This window comes from Macaca thibetana, chromosome 17 (genome assembly GCF_024542745.1).
Source record: "Macaca thibetana thibetana isolate TM-01 chromosome 17, ASM2454274v1, whole genome shotgun sequence".
In the NCBI taxonomy this organism is placed as follows: domain Eukaryota; kingdom Metazoa; phylum Chordata; class Mammalia; order Primates; family Cercopithecidae; genus Macaca; species Macaca thibetana.
Genome location: NC_065594.1, coordinates 67,761,323 through 67,788,132, shown reverse-complemented (window position 1 = coordinate 67,788,132; position 26,810 = coordinate 67,761,323). Strand labels below are relative to the sequence as shown.

Sequence of the window (26,810 nt, the reverse complement as noted above, 5' to 3'; positions counted from 1 at the left end):
TCACATGGCTGGGGAGGCCTCAGGAAACTTACAATCATGGCGGAGGGCATCACTTCACAGGATGGCAGGAGAGAGAATGAATGCCAGCAGAGGAAATATCAGATGCTCATAGAACATCAGATCTTGTGAGAGCTCACTCACTATCACGAGAACAGCAAAGGGAGACCCACTACCATGATTCAGTTACCTCCCACAGGGTCCTACTCATGACATGTAGGGATTACGGGGATTACAATTCAAGATGAGATTTGGGTGGGAAACAGCCAAACCATATTACGTGGTAAATGGTTATGATGATGACTTTAGTTTTAATAACGTATTTGCTAAGGCAAATTTCCAGTGAGGCTTAGTTTTGTAACTATATACTTACTTTCCATTTATTGCAATTAATTGATCATCAGTCAAGTAAGAAAAATAATCATAAAATATGTAAATGGAAAAGTTTTTGGAAGCCAAGATATGTATTAGAAACCAAACTATGCATTCAGGAATAATTGAAACACAGTTGAGGTTTCTTTTTTTCCATAAATTCTGTGGTCTCAGTTAGTACCTACCCACAATTTGTGACAACCGTACCATGTAATACTAATATTTTGCCCATAATTTATCCTCCTGACTGTCTTGGGGTTATCACAAGAGTCAGTGAATCAAATAATGATTTGGAAATTCTGAATCTGAGAATTTAATTTACTTGTTGGATTGTAACCTTAATTGTTGATTCCACTTTTGTATTTTTGTAGCTTTTTGATGTGATATTGAGATGCTTGATACTGATAAATAAACTTAACCACAAAATTATCATAAATATGAATAATAAAATAATTGGAATGCAAATAATTACTTGATGACAAATCATTAATAATTTTAAAACAGTTAAAAGTGATTTATTTATTAATTTATTTTCTTTGATCATTATCTTTAGTCTTGGAGGAAATTATTTTAATTCCAAATAGTATAGAACCTGTCATATGGCTGCTTATACAAGCTGTAGTGAAGTTCTCTCTAACACCATTGATTTTCAAAGCATTAGTGTTTTATTGATACTGTTAGAAATATGTTACTATTCATAGCATGGAATAGCAAGGTTAAAGAATGCACACATTTTCTATTTCATTCTTTTAAAAAGGAAACCATAATTTCTTGGAGTAGAATAAGGGAAAAATCTCTACATATAGGATGCCACTTTTAATTTGATCAGTTATCAAAATTCTGCAAGATATTCATTTTTGCAGATATTTTAGTGTAAAGTCTATAGATTTGAATTAATTTCTTATCTGTTAAAATGATTTTTAACCATTTGTAAATGGTTTATCAGTATTGTGAGAGTTATTACAAAAAGAGTACATTGGGAGGAGGGGGACTTATACAGGTTCATTTGAAATTTTCAGTCATTTCCAATATGACTTTTTTGTACAATTAGAATTTCATTACATTCTACACTACACTCTGGATACTTACTATATTGGGCCCTGGAACACTTTGCCACCTTAGTGACTTGGTTGAGTGTAGTGAAATATTGAAATGTATCTGAAATAAAATATTTCTACTTTTTCTTCTTACTCTCTTTATTTAACTATCCTAAGATTTTCAATTAGGTAAAATTTTAAAAATATGTTTTACTCTTTTGAGAAAACTGTGTTTCCTCACTCACACCGGCATTAAGGAAAACATAACATTCATTATTTTTTTTTTTTCCACAATGGCAGGATCTCGGTTCACTGCAACGTCCACCTCAAGGGTTTAAGTGATTCTCCTGCCTCAGCCTCCCGAGTAGCTGGGATTACAGATGCCTGACACCATGCTCGGCTAATTTTTGTGTTTTTAGTGGAGATGGGCTTTCACCAGGTTGGCCAGGCTCGTCTCGAATTCCTGACCTCAGGCGACCCACCTGCCTCAGGCTCCCAAAGTGCTGAGATTAATTTTATTTAAAGTTTTCTACAACTTCTCAGGTGACAACAAAACAAGAACTTTAAATAGGAGAGTGAGCATTTAATTTTCTTTTTTTTTTAATCTAAGAAACACAGAAAATAAACACAAATGAAAATACTACATGTTACAAATAATGTGGATAAAACAAATACAACCATATTTCATAGTTTCTTATTATATATTCTCATCTGGGGTATGTGTACCGCACAGCTGACATTTGTCCTTCTGTGATGCAAGGAGCAGCCACAACACCATTTTATCCTGTTCAGGAAAGATGACATTCTTGCAAACATCTTGTCAGATGCTCCTGGAATATCTCTCATGCTCATAAAAGTTATTTCACGGCACCTGCATGTTGAGACCTTTACCAAACCCCTAATTAAAAGGATCACTCGCTATGGTTAGGTGACAGCCCCTACTATAATACCTATGAATTTATAAATTCTTTTCTCAAACTTATGGGAGTTTCTAGAAGTGAAAAACTGTTTTGCGTATCCTCTCATTCTCAGGATTAAACCAAGAGCACTGGTAAAGGTAATTACATAATTACAATGAACACCACTAAAGACTTTTTTTCTCTTAATTGGTTTAGAAAGCAATATTTAGCAATGAAAATAATGTATTATTAATAAATGTTACAAAACATAGAACTCTTAAATACATTATGCTCAGCAAAAGAAACCAGTCACAAAAGACCGTATTAATCAGTCCATTGATATGAAATGTCTAGCATAGGGAAATTTATAGACAGAGAATACAGATTTGTGTTTGCTTAAGACTGCAGCGGGGAGACAGACAATACAGAAGTGATGGCTAAAAGGAATAGGACAGGGAGATTTTTTTGAGGTGAAAGAATGTTCTAGAAGTGACTGTGGTGATGGTTGCATACGTCAGTATACTAAAACAATTTTAATGTATACTTTAAATGAGTGAATTTTACAGTATGTGAATTAAATCTCAATAAAGCTATTAAAACAATTCATGGATGAATATACTGATTGGCCACCAAAGGATATAGACCTTGAATTTTTGTTTCATATATTTTAAGAGTCAACAAAAGCATAACCTGTTTTTTATGTCTGTGAAAACAAAATGCTACACATAGTGGAAAAGTCTTTTTATGTTTTCATTTATTATATGAAATCTTGATAAGACTGCTAGTTATAGCATGATTTTTTAAATATTTTTAAGGTTTCTGTGATGAAAGAAGTGATTGTGCAATTTCCTTTTGTTTTTATTATCTTACCCTCAGAAGCCATTTTACATTTCCTCTGATAAAATATTTTAGGGAATAGATGAGGAAATCTGTATCTTTATTTGAATTTTTCAATGGAGGAAAAAATCAAAAATTAAAAACTATTTAAAATGGAAAATATTTATTATTAGATTTAAAATGTATAAATGCAATATACAGAAAATTAAGGATTTATTTGATAACTAGTAAACATTAGCAATGTAGAATCGTTAAGAAAAACATCCCAATTGCACTCAAATTTGTGCAAGATTTCCTTTCCATTTACAGATTGTAGATTTTATTATGTTTCTTTCTTTATAGAAAGATTCACTGGAAACAATTTTTAAGAAGATGCTTAGTATACAAGAAGATTTTTAGGGGCTGCTATCTGGAACAAAAGTCATTAAAGGATAAAAAAAAAGCAAGATTGGGCAGAGGAAGAAGTTAAGCTGAAGTAGAGTGGATGCGGAGTGTGAGCCCATCCCTTGGGTAGCACTGAAGCTGACCCTCAAAGCTGTCTCACATTGAAGCAATGGGTCTAGGACTTTTGCTCCCTCAACACCCACTCAGTGGTCCCAGGGAGTGAAACTTTTCCTTGAATGAGGCAGCTCCCTTTTGTCAAGGGAAACCCAGGGAGGGCACTGTGCTTTGAACCCTCAGAGTGGCCCTCCCAGAAATTGAGAAAAACAGGTGCCTCCACCCTCTCAGCAACCGAGAAGGAGGTGCCTTCACCCCCAAGGGTGCATTGGGGGCTGCATTCAGTACAATTTTAAAAAATAAAATGGATAAACTGAGGGAAAATATTTGCTACATATATACTTAATATAACTAACTACACAAAGACACGGTGGAAGAAATATGAAACAATATAAAGTGTAAAAACAAAATTTTAAATATAAAATTTTATTAAATAGAATAATAAAATATATCTTTTATTTTCATGTATCTTACATAACCGTTGAAAAATTAATTCATAGGCAAGGTTAGCACACATGTTGTACGTTCAGTAATTGTGATAAAATTAAACACTATCTCTAGAAATAAGCATGCAGAATATTTTGTTTTCTCCACATTAGATTGCCATAGATTTCTTTTGACTTTTGACCAAAATTTGAAAAACAAATCACTTTTCATGACTTAAAGTGATGCAACTTTCTTTAATTCTATGTATCTTTAATGAATGTATAAGGTCTGTATTATTCAGTAAAATTCTGTGCTATATTTATTTCCCTGTCACTGTATATTTTGTTAGCTGTGTCTTCTCAACTCTGCTGTAAGACTCTTGAGGGTAAGATCATATCATCTCTCTTTATAACTTAGAATAACAAGAATGGCACTCTGGTTCTAGATGCTAAATACATGCTGGGTGCTCAATTATCCCATCATGTTTTTGAAACCAGAGATGTTCTCTTATTCCCTTCGTAGGGCTTGTGACAGGGGTGTGGCTCGCTCCTTCAGTGCCTTGCTGCCCAAACCCCTTGGGGGAGCATGCAGAAGGGCAGGCCATGGGCAGTACTTTTTGTGCTCTGACTCCACTGCCTTGACTAGGGTTGAGTTTTTACAGCTTCTGAAGCCCCAGTGGGTGTGTGTTATGGTGAGCTCTTTCGAATTTGCCTTCTCCAGGCAGCAGGCAGCTTGTGTTAAGCAGCTCAATTAGACCCTCTGCCTTACACACAAGACAGGGGGCTTTCTGTGTCCTGGGTTCTCACCCTAGTGTACCAGAAAAATCGGATCACATGTGGACTTGGAGAATGAATGTAAGGTTGTATTGAGTGGTGGAAGTAGCTCAGTGAGATGGATGGGGAGCCAGAAAGGGGATGGAAGGGGATGGTGGTCCTCCCCCAGAGTTGGACCGCCCAGCCTCCGGACTCTCCTCCCATGGCCCCTGCTGAATTCCACGTCCTTCGGCCGTCCATGGTCTGCTGGTGTCTGCTTGTGTCTGTCCATGTGTTCTTCTGCTCTTCTGCTTCTCTCAATGTTCAGCTGTTTGTTTCTGTGCCCACTAGGGGATCTTGGGTTTTTATGGACACGGAATGGGGGTGTATGGCATGCCAAAAGGCAACTTTTGGGGCATGAAAACAGAAATGCCTCTCTTCATTTAGGTTTGTGTGTCCCTCTACAGGGACCCGGCCCTTCTCTATCCAGCACTTCCCTGCATCCCTCCTCCATCATTTTTAGAAACTTGTTTTTGAGAAACTTAAAAAATATGGTAGAGCAAGAGGGTATAACAAAAAATAAAATAAATCACTTTTATCCTCATATCAGAATTGATAACTGTCACTATTTTCTAATTTTTAAGAAAATTATGACCTCTTTTTTTTGTTAAATTGCCTATACGTACCTAAAGCAGCCATTCAAAATCTTTCAGTAAAATAATTGGAGTGCATTTCATGAATTATTATTAATTTGTTTATCTTCCTTATTATCACATTTCTTTGTGGAATTGAGGGTTTGGGTTTGCCCACACATTTTAATTAAGCCAAGCATTCATATTCATTTATATTTTTCTTATCTCCACCTTTCTTTGTGCATTCTCCTTAAATTTGTGATGTAATGAGTACACTAAATCTTGTGTAGCCCTCATCTAGAAACAGTTCTAGATTTATCAGTATAGTAATGATGAGAAAATAATAAATAAATAAAATAAAGTGCAGTCCTGACAGCTGACATCTTGTATCTATTCTAGTTCCCATCAGTGAGGCTGTTAAGTTGCCGTGCTGAAAAAAAAAAAAAAATGTTGACAGAATACCAACCGACATGGTCTATCTGTGATCATGATGGAACAAGACAACAACACGAATATTCTGTAATCAAAAACCATGAAAACAAATATGTAATGCAACCAAATAAGTGATCAAGCATCCCTCTCACCCAACTACCCTGAATGATTACTGCATCTTCACCAGTTTGCTGACAGCATTGACTCCAAACAGACTCCCATTTCTGTGCACTCTCTTCCAATTCACTTAATGCTCCTCTCATCTTCTAACAAGTACTTCCTGACATCTTCTGAGACACACCATGGTTCCAATGGTTTGCAATTCCTTGTATCACATCAAGTACTCAGCATCGCTTCTTTTGAATACAAGTGTGTCCCAAGTAATCTGACTTTTTGTTTTGTTTTGTTTTGCATCAACAGGACTAAGGAATATCTTGGCTCTATTCTTGGTCTTAAGGTTCTGTCTGTGGTGTTCTTCTCTGTGCCCAAATATTTAGCTCCAAGAGGAATTTATCTCCAGTATTTTTTTCATCATCTTTTTGTAAATTGAAGAACCATATTCCTGGTCTCTGACTTCCCACAAAAAAAGTTGGATCCCATCTTAAAAGAAATATTTTAAACACATTTATTATACTACTTTGGATAAAAAAAACTTAGCAAGCCTACCTCTTTAGTCTGTTCACCACTCTGGTGTATATTTTTATGGCCTGCAGATATGTGTGTCTTATCTGTAACTCTCATTAAAACTTTCCGGTTTCCTCTTTATCTATTAGTGTTATGTGTTTTGGGCAGGGAAACATTTAAACATAAGCACACTGAGCCATCTTGACCAGTGAAAAAGCTTGTCTTTAGTGTCTTATTTCCTTCGATGTTTTTTATGGTTTTATTTTTAAATTTATTTATATATTTTTTTTTGAGACAGAGTCTTGCTCTGTCGCCCAGGCTGGAGTGCAGTGGTGTGATCTTGGCTCATTGCAACCTCTGCCTCCTGGGTTCTAGTGATTCTCCTGCCTCAGCCTCCCAAGGAGCTGGGACTACAGGCGCCCACCACCATGTGTGGCTAATTTTTGTATTTTTAGTAGATACGAGGTTTTGCCATGTTGGCCAGGCTGGTCTCGAACTCCTGACCTCAGGTGAACCACCCACCTCAGCCTCCCAAAATGCTGGAATTACAGGTGTGAGCCACAGTGCCCAGACCCCTCGATGTTTCTAAACAAAATAAAATTGTTCATAAAATCAGCATCTCTTTTGACAAACAGCACAAACCTATGCCTTTATTCTATCTCCAAAGAAATTTTTCTCTTGAGTATATTATTCTTGTCTATATTTTTCTTCTTTTCCACACTACATATACAATTATGTACAATATATTATTATTTGTGTTTTAAAATTACATAAATGGCTTCATTGTCTTTGTATCATTCTGCAACATTATTTTTTCATTTGATATGATTTCAAATCTATCTACGCGTCCACATTTTTAAGTGTTTTCTTTTAACTGCTGCATGGTACCCTTCTTCTTTAAGGACATCGCCAGAAAATAAATGCAATATTATCATTCATTATCTATCTATCTATCTATCTATCTATCTATCTATCTATCTATGCAGTAAAAAACCATATCCATTTGGAAATATTCAAAACATCCCTTTAGAGCATGGTTGTTCTACAGATTTATTATAAATACAGATTTTTCATAAATTTCCCACAATTATAAGGTGTCTAAAATGTCCTTATGGAGTCTATATTCTATTTTGCATACCCTATAAAGCCAGTTTTCAAAATTTTGCAAAGCTGGGTTACTTAAATCTTTTCTTTCCTATCTTGCTGATTTTCATCATTTTTCTTCATCAGAGATGGAAATGGGTAAATAAGTTGACATATCTAATAATCTAGGAACTGAACATCTAACAAAATTCTAAATTTTACAGAAAATGTCTGTCTTTCTAAAATACAGTTCTTTCAGCTTGACTCTTAGATCTGAAATTTATATTCAACTTCTATAGATCTACCGTTCACCTTGTGATCTAGCAATTTTATAATGTGATGGTTCTTTCCTGAGAAAACAGGAATAATAAAGTATAGTTAATTTAGAAGTTCACAAAAAGGAGCGGAAGGACATAAAAAAACTATACACGTGTTACGCTCAAGCAAGAAAGACACGAGGGGCAAGTTTCAGAAAACACAGAGTTTGAGTGATATCTTGGATTTAGAATTGTATTTCTGAATATCAACATACAGATTAAAGAAGCTGACTACTTAATATTTAGTAGTCTCTTTTTTTTTTCTTGAGTTTCTCTTTAATACACTAATTGTTGGTTTTGACATGTAAAAATGTTGCCTAAAATGATCATTCTTATTTAAAATGAGAATTTTGTCATTTGTAAAAAATGGAGCCAGATGCCGTGGCTCATGTCTGCAATCCCAGTACTTTGGGAGACTGAGGCAGGCAGATCACTTGAGGCCAGGAGTTTGAGACCATCCTGGCCAACATGTTGAAACCCCATCTCTACTAAAAACACAAAAATTAGCTGGGTGTGGTGGCATGGACCTGTAATCCCAGATACTTGGGAGGCTGAGGCAGGAGAACCGCTTGAACTAGGGAGGCAGAGGTTGCAGTGAGCTGAGATTGCGCCATTGCGCTCCAGCCTGGGTGGCAGGGTGAGACTCCATTTCAAAAAATAATGAAATAAAATAAAAAATGGCACAAATTTATAATTTATATATGAGTAAAGTAATTCCAGAAGGAAACTACAGATTTAACATAGACATCTCCTAATGAAAAGAGAGGCCATCATAGTGAACAGTCATTTGCAGTGTCTTGGTTTTTTTCAACTAAACAGAGGCTAGAAAGCCATATGGACAACAACCTGACAATCATTGACTTAAAAATATGGAATAAACAGAGGACCAGAAACGAGGCCCCTGGAAGTTTTGTAGGAGACTCAAGGCAAAGTTTGACAATTCCTGTCTTCTCATATAGCTCACCAGTCTAACGATATTCCAACAGCTAGTTTTCAGTGCCAACTTTCACTTTTAACCAATTTATTGTATTGGCTAACTCAGTAATTAATTATAAAGAACATCAACCTGAATTTTAAAAAACTCAACCTGAGAGTCTCTGATTTTAAATTTCAGTATATAGTTGTTTATTTCTATTAATTTGATAACTGATGAATGTAGATTTATTTTTATCTTTTTGGTTATATGTTTTCTTTACTTTTGTTCTTTTCAGATTTTGATAGATTTATCTAGTGTTTTTTATTTCTATTATTTCACAACGTTTTGGAAAAGTATCCATTCTAATTTTACTTTTTTAATGATTGTCGTGTTATTATTAACATATGTCTTAACTTTAGATTTCCTAACAACTTTAACTTCCTACTGAATCACAATTCCCCAACTTCTGTTTGAGCTTTAGTATTTTATTTACATAATATTTTAAAATAATATTTTATTATAATCTCATAATTATTACCTAGATTTATGTAACTGTTGAAATAATTTCTGTGCCTGTTCTTGAGTTTTGCGCCTTTCTTTCCCAATCTTAGTCCCTCTGTTGTTTTTATTGGTTTATGTACTTTAATAACAGTGGATCTATAAACAGTAAACTTTTTTTTGCAATTTAAGACTAAAATGTTTTTATTGCAGTCTCACTTATGAAGAAAAATATAGCTTATCATAGAATTACTGGTTTGACTTTTTAGTATATTAAAGACATTACTTCTGTATATTTTGCTCAGATAAGAAAACTAAGTTAATCTCATTGCCCTTCTGTTGTGGCTGATCTCACTCTTCCCTCTAATGTCTTTTCTCTTTGCTCTCTCTGTTTCCTGGACTCAGTGTGTACAAGCTTAAAAATGCATCTTTCTCAGCATACATCCAGTTTTCAGATATGAGGATTTATATCTTTCTCTGACTTCAAATTGTTTTCTGACACTTAACCTGCTCAGTGAGTCACTGTTCACTGTTTCGTGATCTCCCCTGATGCTGCTTTGCTTTGTAAGCTCCTGATCTCTTATATCTTGCAACTAGTTCATTCTTTTGATCCCTTTACCTTACTGGATTCATTTTGAAACATTTCTTCAATTATATTGTCTACTTGGCGAATTCTAACTTCAACTGTGGGCAGTTTTAAGAGTTCTTATAATTTTTTCCAATGACTATAGTTTTATTTTTTTTAATGGCCATGTTTTCTATATGCCTGTACTTATTTCATCTGTATTATCTTTCTTCCCTGCTTAAACTATGGATATTTAAAAGATACCTTTACATAATTTTTCTGGGATGTGCTACTAATCTAATTTAATCAAGCATAAATTTGTTCTTTTGTTGAAACTGTTACTAATCATATCAACCTTAACTCAAGCATGGCACTGGGCTTCCTGCATCTTAAAATATTTTGTGAACTCATTTTGATTTTTTTTTTCCCCCCGAACAGATCAGCTCTAAGGATTGTATAAGCTCTCCATTTTGTATCTATGACTTCACTCCTTTGGGTCTCTCCAGCTGCACCCAGATGTAATACTGCTTATAAGGTGAAAATCACAGCTTCTTGTCAGGCAGATGTTCTGTGTCTACCCCCACTTCTACTTCTTTCACTAATGAGTAAACTCTGAAATCTTTCCAGATGTAAGCTTGGAACAGAAACAGTGGGAGTAGCTACTTGGTCCTAACCCATAGTTTCAGAAACCAATACCCACCCAGCTAAATGTACAGATCCTGGTTTTATTTACAGGATACGTTGAGCTTTCAATCCAAAGCAGGCATTAAAGCATTGATTCTTGACCGGGCGCGGTGGCTCAAGCCTGTAATCCCAGCACTTTGGGAGGCCGAGACGGGCGGATCACGAGGTCAGGAGATCGAGACCATCCTGGTTAACACGGTGAAACCCCGTCTCTACTAAAAAAAAAAATACAAAAAACTAGCCGGGCGAGGTGGCGGGCGCCTGTAGTCCCAGCTACTCGGGAGGCGGAGGCAGGAGAATGGCGTGAACCCGGGAGGCGGAGCTTGCAGTGAGCTGAGATCCGGCCACTGCACTCCAGCCTGGGCGACAGAGCGAGACTCCGTCTCAAAAAAAAAAAAAAAAAAAAAAAAAAAAAAAAAAAAAAGCATTGATTCTTACTTTCCATAGGTTCTTACTTTTTATTCAGCCCTCTATAGACCCTCAACTTAAGGTTATTGATGTCGTCTTTATGAAGTCCATCATGATTGCTTCTGCTTAGTAGTATCACTATTAAGTCTGTAAATTCCTAACACATACCCTTTATGTTTATCTATATTTGGGTCAAAGAAAGGATGTTTTCATTGCACCAAATATCATAATGGTAATTTTTCATTTACCTAAGTGTTTCTTTGTCTGTAAAACTCAATTCTTATACAAAAGATCAAGTCACTATCCTACAATTCTTATTATCTCTAAATTTAGAACAGGATTTATACCTGATGTAAATGACGAGTTGATGGGTGCTGACGAGTTGATGGGTGCAGCACACCAACATGGCACAAGTATACATATGTAACAAACCTGCACGTTATGCACATGTACCCTAGAACTTAAAGTATAATAATAATAATAATAATAAATAGTAGAAGAGTATTACAGATGAACTACTAGGTATATTTCTTATAAATTATGGTGCTAAAGAAAATTCTGATAAATATGTGAATAAGCAAGAAGAGAGGGGTGAGGAGCAATAAGAAGAAAAGAAGAAAAAGAGAAGAAAATGTTCCTTTTAAAAAATGCAAAAGGAGATCTTTTTTTCCTTCTAACACAAACCTACATATTTTCCTCTAAGGTGAAAATGATGTCACTTTTGTCCGTACGTTAACAGTACGAAGAGTCTGACACATCAAAACCTGTGTATTTCATTGTTTTGCTTATCATTAAATTGCTGGAGGAATTTGTGGCACTGTAGCTAAATATTCAAAAACTGTTCAGGGTTCCAGTCAATAAAAAACATTTATATAACATAACGGTCTCTTGCCCATATTTCTTCAAGTTATATATGTCTAGAAACCATGAGAAAATCTAGTGTTCTTTCTTCTAGAGATTATTACGAATATTTATTTCCATGTCAATACGTGTCAATTGGTGTAGCTGTGAATAATGCTATTTACAAAGATTTGGACCTTGCTTTCAGACTAAGTGAAGACAATTACTTATTATGGAGCACACAGTTAATACCCCAGTTATAGGATACCAGTAAAAATATGTGTGCACCTATCCCTCCTTATGTTCCTAATGACACAGTTTCAGGTTATAATGAGAAACTCTGATTGTAAACAGCTCTTTGAATTAGCTATCCGAGATCATTTATCTTTCTATTCCTCACAGTCTTAAGGACAATGACTTTCGCAATGTAAATACTATAAGTATTCGATATTTATCTTTCTCATAGCATTTACTCTCATTCCATCTCTCTTTTCAATCCAATGATAATGAATTTCAACCCAATTTGGAATTGCAACAAACAAGAAAATCAGATCCAGTTGTCATCATCATGCCCACGGTAAAATGCTCACTACGTTGTCAGTTTAAATTAGTTCTTTTATCTCAAATCCCAATAGTACTACCTTTAAGCTCTTTTCATCCTGCATTTTTATCATTATCCAGTTCTGAGTAAACTTCATGAAATCTACTGGGACAACATTTGAGAAACCATCGTTCCAAAAAGTAGGTCAGTGCTCTTTTGTCTATGAGATGTTCTTATCATTTTTATACAGAGTTTAATTAATGGAATCAAATTATAACTGCACATAAAAATCTGTGTTGGTCATAAAGATAATAGTAAAGATTGCCTATGACATTTTTTTCTATAGAAAACAATTCTGCTTAAGATAATTCTTCCTTGTACTGTCTTAAAAGTTTAGTTACTGACAAAGCAAAATGAACCTAATTATAAAATTATCTCACAGTTCCTTGTTCCTTATGCCAGCATTAGAGTAAAACTTGAGCTTAATGTGATTCAGAAAGTATCAGATGGCCTAAATATTATTCATCAACTTATTTTTTTTTAGTAAATTTACTGTGTACACAAGCAAGAAGTGGAAAAACATCAGGTTACTGTACTCTGTTCTGCAAATAATTTTTTGTCAAAATACAGATTATCAGCAAATGCAAATAGGATGATATGCAAAAACTAATACATGATTATTAATAAATTAGTAAATAATAAATGCAATGTATATTGACTACATAGTGCTGTGATGTAAATATCCGTACCCCACAAATTCATATGTTAAAATTGTAACTCCACGGGTGATGGCATGGGGGGGTTGGGGGTGGAGCCTTTGGCAGATGATTGGTTCACAAAAGCAGAGACCTCACAAAGGGAGTAGTGCCTTTAGAAAAGAGAGCAAGTTAGTCCCTTTCACTTCTAGCACAGCTAGAAGGCAGCACTTACAAATCAGAGAATGGGCTCTCACCAGACACTGAATTTGCCAGTACCTTGATCTTAGACTTTCCAACCTCCTGAACTGTGAGAAATAATCTTTGTGTTTATAAGCCACCCCGTGCATAATATTTTGATATAGCAGCCCAAAAGGACTAAGACACATGTTTCTAATGTTCAGTATTTTTCAATGATAAGTCTCACTCCCTTATATGAAAGTACAAAATAATTCAGAAATCTCCTAGTGCTACCAAACTGTGGTGGTGGTGTTTTTCAGTTTAATCTGCATGGGTTAATTTTTCCATTCAGTGTAGGAACTTATTGACTCAGCCAGGAATCTAAAAATTGTGTTTGTTAGCAAAAAAATGAAAGCAATTGGCAGACATTCATAATCCAGTTATTGTTTGACTTAAACACTCTAGCTGCCAACTGCGAGAGAAAGTGGAAAAAAAGGAACAGGAATGGGCTTAAATTGTATTTGTTGATTTGGTAGAAAGACACAAAATAGTCTCACTACATTAATTGCTTTTCATGTTTTCTTGCATTATACATTTTTTTAGTCTTGAGGATTTTGAAATGATGGCTTGGTACAAAGTCACAATTTAAATAATGTAGCCATTTGCTGTTTTCATTTAAGAGAAACAAATTCCCTACGGATATAGAAGGGAAACAGAAGTGCTTGCAGCGTCTCATTTATTTACCAGTGAGAGGAAGCAAGTGGGTGACTCTACCGGAAAATCCAGAGATATTTGGGATCTAGTGGGGAGAGAGGACGATCAAATAATCTGAGAGTTAAAACATCTTCTAATAAACATTCTTTTGCTATAAAACTCTGGAACGGAGGCAACAGGTATGCATTTCCAAGAAGTCTAAACTTATGACTACACTTTAATTTTGGAATTGTACACAGAACAGAATACAGAAAGTCCAATCATCTCATACTGTCAATGCTATTTCTTCCTATTCTTGAAGGGCAGTGATTGGACCTCCCACTGATTCTATGTGGTAACCGTAAGCAAGATCCTTAAAAAGTGATTTTATTTTGTAATTTTTGGGGGGAAGAAAACTATAGGATATATTGATCCAATGTGAGTAAAACCAACCTTTCTTTTGCAAAAGATCCAATTGATCCCAGTGTATTAAAAAAAAAAAGAAAAAAACAACTTAAAAACCGTCTTAATGTCTCATTCTAATGTGGCCTCATTATACAAAATCTGTTCTAAGAGTCAGATTTTTAATGGTTTTTTTAGACCTTTAATGTAACCCCAGGATCAGAGTCTGAAAATATCTGTGTTTTTATTATCAGTACATTTCCTAATGTGTTTTGTGTAGCACTTGATTAAGAATCAAAGTGCTTGTAAAAATGGGAATATCATCTCCTACCAGTTGAATCAGAGCTGAGCTGATAAGTGTAAAATTTGGTTTTAAAATCAAAGGGTCAGGGCCCAGTGGCTCACACCTGTAATCCTCAGGCTTTGAGAGTCCGAGGTGGGAAGATCGCTTGAGGTCAGGAGCTCAGCACCAGGCTGGGCATTATAGTGAGACCCTGTCTCTACAAAAAAAATAAAATTAGTCGGGAGTGGTGGTGTGCCCTTGTAGTCCCAGCTACTCAGGAGGCTGACACGTGATGATCGCTTGAGCATGGGAATTTGAGGCTGTGGTGAGGTATGATTGCACTCTATACTACAACAACAGAACATGACACTGTCTCTAAAAATAAATAAATAAAATCAAAGGGACTAGAAATTTGATTTTGAAAATCCAAGCGAATTTTATGCCTACTAAAGTTTAAAAACTGATTTTTATAAACTTAATGAGATATGTACTTTCTTTACCTGTCTACTCATCAGATATCTATGATCAACCAAATACGTTACCAAACTCAAAGATAAACTTCAAAATAACGATGAAATTGTTTAAGAATTTGTACTGGCTCAGAGGTCACATGGGCTCAGCTCTCATTTTCAAGTCCTCCCTGTAACTCCAGGCAAGTTACTTTACCTCTTTAAGTGTCAGTATAAGGTGGCTGTAAAAATTTCATAGAGAACCTGTACAGAGCACTTGGCACTAGTCAAAGTCAAATCAGACAATAAAAAGACTAATAACATTTACTGAATACTTAATATATGCCAGGCTCTCTCCTAAGTGTTTTATACATCTTAACTCATTTAAACCTTACAGCAAAATGGTAATATGGGTGAAGTTGTACCTACGTTTTACGGATGAGCAAACAAGGGCAATATGAGATAATTTCTTCATCCAAAATTACAGTTTGGAAGTGGAAGGGCCTAAAATTAAAGTTTCAGCACAAGCAATTTACTTAAGAAATGCAGGTAATCTTAGAGGTAGAGTAAGAAAGTGACAGAGAAAATCAAATTCACTTAGTAAAGCATTCACCATAAGATGCCTAACTTTGTGGGCCACTGAAATTTAATATCATGGGGAAAATCTGAGAATTGTGAATGCCACACCTAGGAATTATCATAGGGGGAGAAAAGGATGTTGAATTAATTTTAGAGCAATGACCAAGTCAATAGTTGAGGCAATCTTTTGTGAATTTTAATTCCTGGGCCAATCACATGTGGGGAGTATTACCTTTCATACAAGAAGAAGAGTGGGCAAAAAGAGCCATCAGGTATACACATGCAGATCCTGCCAGCTGGATGCAAACCAAAGCAGACAGCAAGTTCCCAGGGATGTGAGTTGGGCATAAAGTGCCTCTGCTGCAGAGGCCCAGCTGGAATTGTCTTTAACTCTAAAGCATAAACTCATATCTATTATGGTTGATTGCTTTTCTAGATTTATCACTGCACAAACATAGCTCTAACAGTTTCAAGATATTTCTTAACTGCTTTGCTATTGTCAGCCATTTTTTGTAGTCAACAGGGCAAAGTTGCTTATTGATTTATTTATTTTTGGTCCTAAATTAATCAAAATGCCTAATAAATAGGTTCTCATCTCAAGAAGAAGACCTTTTTATAAAAAACATAAGACAAGTTTTCAGATTGGCATGAAGACGTAATTGAGCTGTTAAAGAATTTTATATAGAATTAGAAAACTACACATTCTTTCTATCCTTTTATACTCTTTAGTTGTAGTTTTAAATCAGAATTTAATGCATTCAACCTACATATATATTGAATGCATTCTAAGCCATAATGTGTTCTAGGCATTAGGTTTAAACCAAAAGCTATGTGATAAGACTCATATTGCATAGTGAGAAATAGAAATAAGAACATTCACAAACAAAGATGATTTCATAGAAGGTTAAGTGAGATGACAAATATAAATAAGGACTAAGTAAAAGGAGAATCATTGTATACGAATGGCTAATTTAGCTTTGCTGATTAAGAAAAGCCTCCAGAACTATTAACTGAAGAGAAGAACAACGATATAGGTAAGCCTTGCAAAACTCGAGGGAAATCTGGAGCTCGAGAGGATGATCAAGATAGAATTATAGAGCAATGGAAATCTAAATTTAAGTCAGGAAAGAAAGGAATTTTTAAAAAGCTTCAATTTATTGAGAAACTATTATGTGTCTGAAAACTGACATTTTGCTTGTTAATTTTCTAGCAATTTTGCGTGTAATATGTGCTTTCTAAATTGGAAAAATGAGTGATAAATTAAAATTGGATTAAGATCACGCACAAACGCTGCTGGGTAAAATCCGAGTCCAGATCTAACTTGAATTTACTTTACTTTTTCAGTGGTCTTTAACAATGAATGAACAGAGGATTCATTTGGAGATACATTAGCTTAACTCTGGAAGATTCAGAATTAATTGCTGTGGGTCTGTTTTAGGCATTTAGAATTACTGCAGGAAGCATTATCTCCCAGTAATTTTAATTTGCAGCTGGGCAGTAGCCCATTGTCCTGCATCTTATTTTGAACAAAATAAAAGAGAATGGAGATTCGTATTCTGGTAGGCATGTTGTGTATGTCATCTCATTTAATTCTCAAGTTAATTCTGCAAAGCATTACTAAAGTCACTTTAAAAAGAACATACAAAGTCAGGCTTAGAAAATTTAAGCGTACAGCTTACTTAATAAAAGTCATATTTACGAAACTATTGATATTAATCTAATATAGTGAATACATTAGTGACTGTGCACTAATAGAACTGTATAGGAACAGCAGCATGCCAGATTTGCCTTTTGCTCTACGTAGAAGGAAATGTAGTTTGCCAACTTCCAATAGGTGAATAAAAGTGGATTTCATGCCCCACTAAAGGTTTGAAAGGGGGAGATTAACTATCAATACCTTGAATTTAGGTTGAAACATTTAAAAGTACAGTATAAGAGAAAAGAAGGAAATAGTATGACTCTCACAGATCTGAAAACCAGCTAAAAATTATTTCAGTTCTAAATAATCTTGCTAAATTGTCAGTGATATTGCTAAAGTCCAAAACCCCAGTTTTCTAGATGACATAACTATAAATATTCTTGGTAGGAAGGTTTAAATATCCAAAGTTTTAAATTACATACGTATCATATATACATATGTATGTGATGTCTGACAAGAAATGAAAAATAACCAGGTACATTGAAGACAAATTTTGATAATCAAAAACAGGATAGTGAATTTATAGAATAGAGTTGCTGGAAGCAGACTGTTAATTACACTTAATATGTTCAAGAAAGAAAAGGCAGGTTTGATAATTTTAGGAGATAACCAGAAAATTTAAAGACAAAAAGAATTTTTCATAATTGAAAACTAGTAAAATTCAATGGCTTTGTTTAACAGCAGATTAGATCTAGCTGTATAAAGAAAAAATGAAATAGAGTATAGCTCAGGAGAAAATATCGCCCAAAGATCAAAAAGATCAAGAACATGGAAAAGAACGTTAGAAACATAGAGACTAATGTGAGAAAATGTAATTAGAGTCCCAAAAGAGGAACACAGAGAGAATGGAGTACAATATATTAAGATATATTTGACAAAATAAGGGCTAAGAATTGAACAAAATTGAAAAAATACACAAAGTTTGAATTTCAGAATCTTGGCAAACATTCAGCAAAACTACAAAGTAAAAGCACACTTAGGCACATCATAGGCAAAACACCAAGCCAAATACAAAAGGACATCTTAAAAGTAGTCAAAGATGGTGGGGGTGGGATGGGAATGGCATATTCCTCTCAAAAGGTAACATATGAGACAGGCAGCTGGTATGTCCAAACAAACACTGAATTCCAGAAGGCAAATGAATAGTATTTTCAACATGCTGAAGTTAAAAAAAACAGACAACAACAACAACAAAAACCCTGCCAGTTTTAAAGTCAATATACAGGAAAATAACCTTTCACAAAAATGATGTAAAGTTATTTTTTAGCAAACAAAAATTAGCAAAAATTTATTACCCCAGAGCTACACCTAACCATCCCGCCAAATATAAAATAAATTTCTGAATGGTGTTTTTCAGGAAAAAGGCAAAGAATCTCATTATGAAAATTCACAAATGCAGAAATAATATAAATAGCACTTACCTAAGACATTAGAATACACTTTTTCCCCAAATATTCATGGAACATTTATAGCAACTGACCAAATGTTGAATTTTAAAATAGATCTCACCAAATTTCCAAAAAGTTAAATGGTACATTATTTTCTTTTATGTGAAATTAAATTTGAGTTAAATATAGAAAGATAATTAGAAATTATCCAAGTCTGGAAATTAAGAAATGTACTTCTAATTGAAATAATAATGAAAATACTGAATATTTAAATTTACAATATACAGCTAAACTGTGCTTAGAAGGAAAGCATAACTTTCTCTGATTTTAGCTTGTAAGTTCAAGGGTACATGTGCAGGTTTGTTCTATACGTAAATTCGTGTCACGGAGGTTTATTGTACAGATTGTGTTATCATCTGATTATTCTGATTATTAAGCCTAGTACTTACCAGTTATTTTTCCCAATTGTCTCCCTCTTTCTACTCCCCACTTTCAGGTAGGTCCCAGTGTCTGTTGTTGCCCTCTATGTGACTATGTGTTCTCATCATTCAGCTCCCACTTGTAAGTGAGAACATGCAGTATTTGGTTTCCTGTTCCTGCGTTAGTTTGCTAAGGTTAATGGCTTCTAGCTCCATCCATATTCCTGCAAGGGACATGATCTCATTCTTTTTTATGGCTGCATAATATTCTGTGATGTATAATCACCACATTTTCTTTATTTAATCCATCATTGATGGGCATTTGAGTTGATTCCATGTCTTTGCCATTGTGGATAGTGCTGCAGCAAGTGTACACTGCGTGTGCGTCTTTTGATAGGATGATTTATATTATTTTGGGTATATACCCAGAAATGGGATTGCTGGGTTGAATGGTAGATCTGTTTTTAGCTCCTTAAGGAATCACCACACTGCTTTCCACAAGGGTTGGACTAATTTACACTCCTACCAACAGCACAAAAATGTTCCTTTTTCTCCACAATCTCGCCAGCATCTGCTATTTTTTGACTTTTTAATAATAGCTGTTCTGATTAGTGTGAGATAGTATCTCACCATGGTTTAGATTGAAAACCTAATTTTCAAGACAAATTTAGAAAGTAAAAGAGACATCAAATTAATTATCTACATATTCACTATAGAAATTTAGAATTTAGGAAAAGAGAATGTTGTACAAAGTATAGAATACTATTTTTTAAAAAGTGGAAAAAATATGAAATAGAAAACAAATAGTAAAAATTAGCAAAGCCAACAGTTGATTGTATGAAGAAATTAACACAGTATATGAACCCTGGACAATGTCAAGCACATAAGGAAGAGAGAAGGCACTAAAATGCAGTATCAGTACAAAAAGAGCATCCTTGCAACATTCATAGACAAAAATGTGGCATCAGTAAAAAGATGATAAGGATATTAGTTTTAAAATCATCCTAGTAAGTTAAAAAGTCTACGTGTTTTAATTTATTTAAATTATTTAATGTATATAATTGCCAAAGGTGAACTAGGAAGAAACAGAGAATTGAAAAATTTTATAATCATTACATAAATAAATCATATTTAAAATTTCCAGCAAAGAAAACTTCAGGCTCATATCCAAACTCATTGATAAATTCTATCAAATATTAAAGGAAGAAATCGGATCTATCTTAGCAAAAATCTTTTAAATAATAGTAAAGTGGAAACATTTCACAACATAGTTTGCAAGGGCAGCATAATATCTGACCAGGACATTATACAAAATCAAAATCAAAGATCAATGTTTCTCATGAACATAGGTACAAAAATTTAATCAAAATATTACCACAACAAATTTAGTGTTATATAAAAAAGGAATGGGTTTCACAAATAATTTTCATTGATCCCACAATTACAAGGTTATTTTAGCATTTTAAAATATATCAACATATTAAACAATATCAAAACTACAAAAAAGTGACCCAGCTTCCGGGAAAGGCAGAGGATGGCAGTGGGAGCAGGGTCAGGATAGGCACATTGGAGATTATTTTCTATAAAAACTTTTGAGCTAGGAGATTTCATGAGTTTTGGGGTGGCTGAACTCTTGGAGCTGCTGGGAAGGTAGTGTGCCCAGACAGGGCATGGGAACTCTGTGATACCTCCCTCCACAACCATGCCCTTAGCGTGTTCTCTTTGGGTGATCATCTGTGTCCCTCATAATGCACTGGTGAGCACCAAAACCTTGTGTGAATGAGCTCAAGAACACTGCATCCAGATTATCCTCAAAAGTTAGACTTTCTAAAGGACAAAGGACTATTTCCTGTGCCTTTTATTTATTTATTTTTTTACTCTGTAGCTGTGTCTGGATCCTGCCACACGAGGCTTCCGGGTTAGTCAGGAAGAAAGATGCAAACAAAAAGAAAAACAGAAAACTACTGAAGGCATCCAAGACAGCCAATGAAAATGTGGCATCAGTCAAGGCTTTAAGTCCTGGAAAATTAAAGCAGTTAATTCAAGAAAGAGATGCTAAGAAAAAGAACAGAACCTAAACCATCCATGCCAGTCAGAAGCTTTCTGACAAGAGCTGGAACAGCATATGTGAATTGGGATAGGACTGAGGTTTCTTTTCAGAACCCAGGGTTCTTAACCTGCAGTGGGCTCACAATGACTCTAAGAAGAACCTTTCTTAGCAGGTGACTCTCCCAACCCCCACTGGGCATAGCCAATTTCAAGAAAGTTCCACCTTCTAAGGGTGTAGAAAAGCTACATGATTGTGATTATAAGATACTCACTGACTTGGGAGTAAAAAGCTCAGAAAATGATTCGGTCCCAATGCAGGACCCTCACATCCTTCCTGATACAGAGGCTCTATCTGGGGTACAAAATCCCTCTTTCATTAAAGATAAGAGCCAAGGGAAAACTCAGTCCTGGTATGAAAGGGTTGAAGATCCAAAATCAATATCCCTACCCTCCGTGGCCCTTCAGCTGAGATCCTTTCTGGTCCGTTGGAAAGGACATCCTGTGGTAAAGGACCATTCTCTGAAGAAACATTGAATGATACTAGCGGTTCCCCAAGACTGTTTGCTCAGGGCACTGTGTGTGCTCCTTTGCCACAAAGAACAAGTGCAAAAGTTATCTCTCAAGGAAACCTCAGAATTCAAATAGAAGAGTTGGGTTAATGAGTAGAATCCCTTAAGTTATCTGATTCTTACATGGATCCCATGAAAAGTGAATATGATTGCTATCCCACCTCCAGTTTTAATAAGGTTATCTCTGAATTGAACCTTAGAAACTGGTTGGCTTTTGGTAGGTCTATATCCTCTACATGTCTAATAAAATTCCTTTTGTCAGGCTAAGAACAAGCAATCCTTGGTGCTAAACCAGATCATCAAGATGCCCTCAAAGCTACTACAAATCAACAGGAAGTTGCTAATACCACCTCTGTCCTAGGACAGAGATCTTCAGTGCTATCCCACATCAATGGGAACTTCATGGTAATGCCTTGGGTAAGGCCCCAGATCCACCAAAGATTCCTGGTGCTTTTCCAGTCAAGAAGAGCTCTTTGGTGCTATCTTAGACCAAAAAGAAACCCTTGGTATGAGTGGGAGCATTGTCCCATACTTGCCTCTCTTCCTTCCTGTTCCTCCAAATCTAATTGCTACCTGTAATGCTCCTCCCAGATGGCCTGAGCCCTACGGCACTGTCTCATATGGGCTTGCAGTCCAGAGTGCTATATAGATTTTACCTCTGGACTCAGGACGCACTCCTCAATCATCATCAACCCCAGAGAAAAAAATCATTACCTCCAGCAATGGCTATAAGCAATGTAGAAAATGAAAAGCAAGTTCATATAAGCTTTCTGCCAGATAACACTCGGGGTTTCATAATAGCCCCTGAGAAAAGACTCTTCCATGCTTCACTGGGTATTGCCCAACTCTCCCAGGCTGGTCCCAGCGATTCAGAAAGAGGGAGTTCCCAGGTCAGCGTAACCAGCATGGTTCATGTTGTCAACACCACAGTGGTGACTATGCCAGTTCGACTGGTAGGTATCTCTGCTTCTTACACCACTTTATTACCCACTTTGAAAAAAAAAAAAAAGGAAATGAAAGCAATATGAGGTCTGCGAATCCTACCAGCAGAAGTCCAACTTTGGTAAATGCACTAATTGCAAGAACAAAAAGAACAGCCATCAGATCTGTAAAAAGAGGAAATGTTAAGAGCTGGAAAAGATACTGTCTGCCATTGTGCCTTTGGAGGTTGTAAAGGAAATCAAGAGGCCCCAGAGGGAAAAGAAGCCCAAAGTTTTAAAGGCAGATTTTGACAACAAACCAGTAAATGTCCCCAAGTCAGAATCCATGGACTACAGTAGATGGGGAAGAACAAGGATTGGAATTGAATCCACATCCCCTTGAAATGATAATTAAAATTGAAGACAGCGTGATAGCCATTGAGGTGGAGATGTCCAACAAGAAATTACCTTTAACTGATCATGTCAAAGGAGATTTCAGTGCTAATGTCCCAGAGGCTGAAAAATCGAAAAACTCTGAAGTTGACAAGAGACAAACCTCCAAAACTGTACAGACTATAAGAAATGGCACTAAACATGTACACTATTTATCAACTGAAACAAGTGTGTCATTTAAAAACTCTGATATTGAAGAATTTGTCAAGATATTTGAAAACAATCTTATAAATTCCTGAAAGAACCCACAGACCATAATGATGCCATGAGCTCCGTTGCTACTAATGCAAATTGTTATCATCTCAAAGGGAGAAGTAATGTTTTAGTCTTCCAGCAGTCTGGCTTTAATTGCAATTCCATTCCACATCCTTCACACTCCAACATAAACTGGCCTGGTAGTACACACAATGAAGTTGATAAATCACAAACTCTTGAGGTTATACCAAGTAAAGAACTAAAAGATGGATCTCAACCAAGTCTCTTACCCTTTATGAAAGATAAGAGATTAACACTGGAGCAAGTGATAGGCATAGAGGTCTTGACTCAGCTCTCAGAAGCCCTATCAGGTAATTCCTCCCCATCAAAGTCAGAGAATGATGAAGAATCAGAGCAGAGAACATCCAGTTATCTCTTTTTATACCAGAATTAAATTCACCCCAAGAGTGATGCCAATAAAAGTATTGCTCAAAGTATAATTACTGTTGACAGTTGTTGCAAGAATTTGCATCAGTTGTCACCAAGAAATAATAAGTCAGGGTATCGTAACCAGTTACTGGACAACAGCAAACATTTGGTTTAGATGACCTATCATGTCAGGATGTAGCCCATACTCCAATTGAAGAAGATGTTGCAACACAGTTGACACAACTTACTTCAATAATTAAATTCAATATAAAATTTATAAATTATATAAAACCAGAGGACAAAAAAGTTGAAAGTACACTGACAAGCCTTGTTGCATATAACGTGCAGCAAAAATATAGTCAGGGGAAGGGCATGATACAACAGAAACCACCTTCAAGTATACAAAATAATCATAGTTCATCATTAACAAAGCAAAAAAACACAACCCAGAAAAAGACAAAATCCACCTCATCAGGAGATTGATGGAAAAAGAAGCCCACTGTTGCTGTTAAAGAGCAACTCATGCATCCAAGACTGATAACGTTACCTTGTATCTCTTATGAGACACCTTTACCAAAGTCAGTACCAACTCTTAAGAATGTAAATATTACATGTTCTGGTGGAATTACGACGGTTTCTACCAAAAGTGAAGAGGAAGTATGTTCATCCAGTGTTGAAACATCAGAGTTTTCCACAGCAGAGCATGCACAGAGAAATTTTAGTGATTATGCCATGAACTTCTTTACTATCTATCTCTACAAAAAACCTGATGTCTATAACTAAAGATTCTGAACTGCCCACCTGCAACTGTCTTGATCGAGTTACATGAAAAGCCAAAGGCTCATATTATATACACCTGGGGAAGGACCAGGTGTTGCTGCTGTCAGGGAAATCATGATGAATAGGTATGGTCAAAAAGGAAACATAATAAGGATAGAAACAGTAGTGTATACTGGTAATGAAGGGAAAATCTGTAATAGGTGTCCAATCATTAAGTGGGTTTTAAGAAGAAGCAATGATACAGAAAAGGCCCTCTGGTCTAGCAGTGTATAGACCACCACGGTCCAACTGCTGTGATAGTGATGCTCATCATGGTGTGAGATGGCATTCGTTTCCCCGTGGCTGACTAGCTGTACACAGAGCCCACCAAGAATCTAAGGTCATACAATATTCATCCTACCAACCGAAGATGCACCCTCCATTAAAATTGTACCTGTACATGTCAAGGAATTGATCCAGAGATGTGTGGAGCTTCATGCTTCATTCTCCTTTGGCTGTTCATGGAGCATGTACTTTAATGGGGGTAAGTTTGGGAGAGGTCCAAGCTCCAGAAAATTTAGAATTGGTTCAAGCTCTCTCAGATACCTACTATGAAAGAATTACTAAAGGACATAATCCAGAAAGACAGTGCATAAAACTAGAACAAATTTGTGTGGAACACGAGGCCATGGAAAAAAACTTGAAGATAACTTACAGAGTTTGGCTACACAATTAGCTCCAATTTATAAGCAAGATGCTCCATTAGCTTACCAAAATCAGGTGGAACATGAAAATGTTGCACAAGAATGTTAGCTTGGCAGCAAGGATAGTTGTTCCTTCTCTGGCATCATTGATTGCCTGGACTTCTCTGCCCAGCCCCACAGAGACATTCACAACATGAATAATGGAAGCACTGTGGTTTGTACTTTCATTCAAGAAGATAACTGCTCTTTGGGTGTTATTCCTCAAGATAAACAGCTCCATGTGCTACTTCTGTATAAACTTTCAGATGAGTTTGGCTTAAGGGAGGGAATGGAAGCCAAAATCAAATCTGGGGCCATCGAGGTCCTGGCACCTTGATGCAAAAAATAAAAATAAAAAAAGAATATGTTTCACTCAGCCTGTTCCCAAGTTCTGGGAAGAAGGGAAGAAGAGGGTTGTGATGATGATGGAGGTTCTCGCACATAAGATAAGGGCAGTGGAGCCAAAAATCATTCCCCAAATCAAGTGGAAGAATAACTCAGCAACAATAAACATCAGTAAGGCTTCACTGCTGCCAGTTTTCTCAATTAAAACAGACACCGTGCAACCTAAAATAAAAAGTAAAGTTGAAGCCTATTTTATCCTAAAAGATTTGCGAGGCCACAACACTAAAGCCTTTTCTCTGATGCCATCCATTCATCACCCAGTGAAAAAGGCCACTGCATCTCCAGGCTTCTGCTGGTCCCCGAAGACTGCGTCAGCCATTCAGCTCTATTGAAGAAGGATGCAACAGTCCCCTACAGGTTTTCAGAAAAAAGTAGCATTCCCCACTGCTCACTGCACGATGCCTTCTGGAAGGCTCAGTGATGCCAATGCAGCTGCGGCAGAATGCTCTAGAATTGCACAGCCTGGTGAAGTGGCTTCTCTCCCCACTCTGTCTCCTCCTGTGACAGAGCCCTTGGTTTCTTCTGAGCCTCCCACTGGTCTAACTGAGCCACTAACTTCTCATCAGCCAAGCGAGCAGCACCCCTTCCTCACCTCTTCTCAAGACCTCGCCTCTTTGATGGAAGAAGATGAGAAGCATTCTGAAGCAAATGAGCCTCTATCAGACGAGTTGCTGTCTGACGACCCCCTGTCACCTGCTGAAGAGAAATTGTCCCACCTAGGTGAGTGTTGGTCAGAGAGTGAGCACATCTTTTTGGCTGCAAATATTGGTTGGGTGGTCACGGCACAGCTCAGTTTTGATTCAGTGTGCCCTGTGAGAGCTTCACACAGCTCCTGTGAGCACCTAAACCCTAGTCAATCAACTAACCTCTTCCTTGTCTTTCACCAGCACAAAAACCTGAATAAGCCCCAACATGGTCCTGAACTAAACAAGATTAAATTTCAGACTGAAGAAGCTAAGAATAAGAAAACGAAGGTCTCAAAGCAAAAAGACCAGGAAGCTGTTGAAGGTCCTGAACTGTCCTCTAAGGAAATTATTTGAACCAAGTTTCTTCTCATAAAGCATTAACATTAACCCATGACAATGTTGTCACCACGATTCCTTATGCTCTCACATACATACACCCTATAACCATTGGGTCTGA

General features: G+C 36.2%; 1 pseudogene; it reads left to right on the top strand.

Annotated features, from left to right (window-relative positions):
• The first annotated feature begins 36 nt into the window (after nucleotides 1-36).
• Nucleotides 37-26,810, top strand: LOC126940276 (methylcytosine dioxygenase TET1-like; annotated as a pseudogene).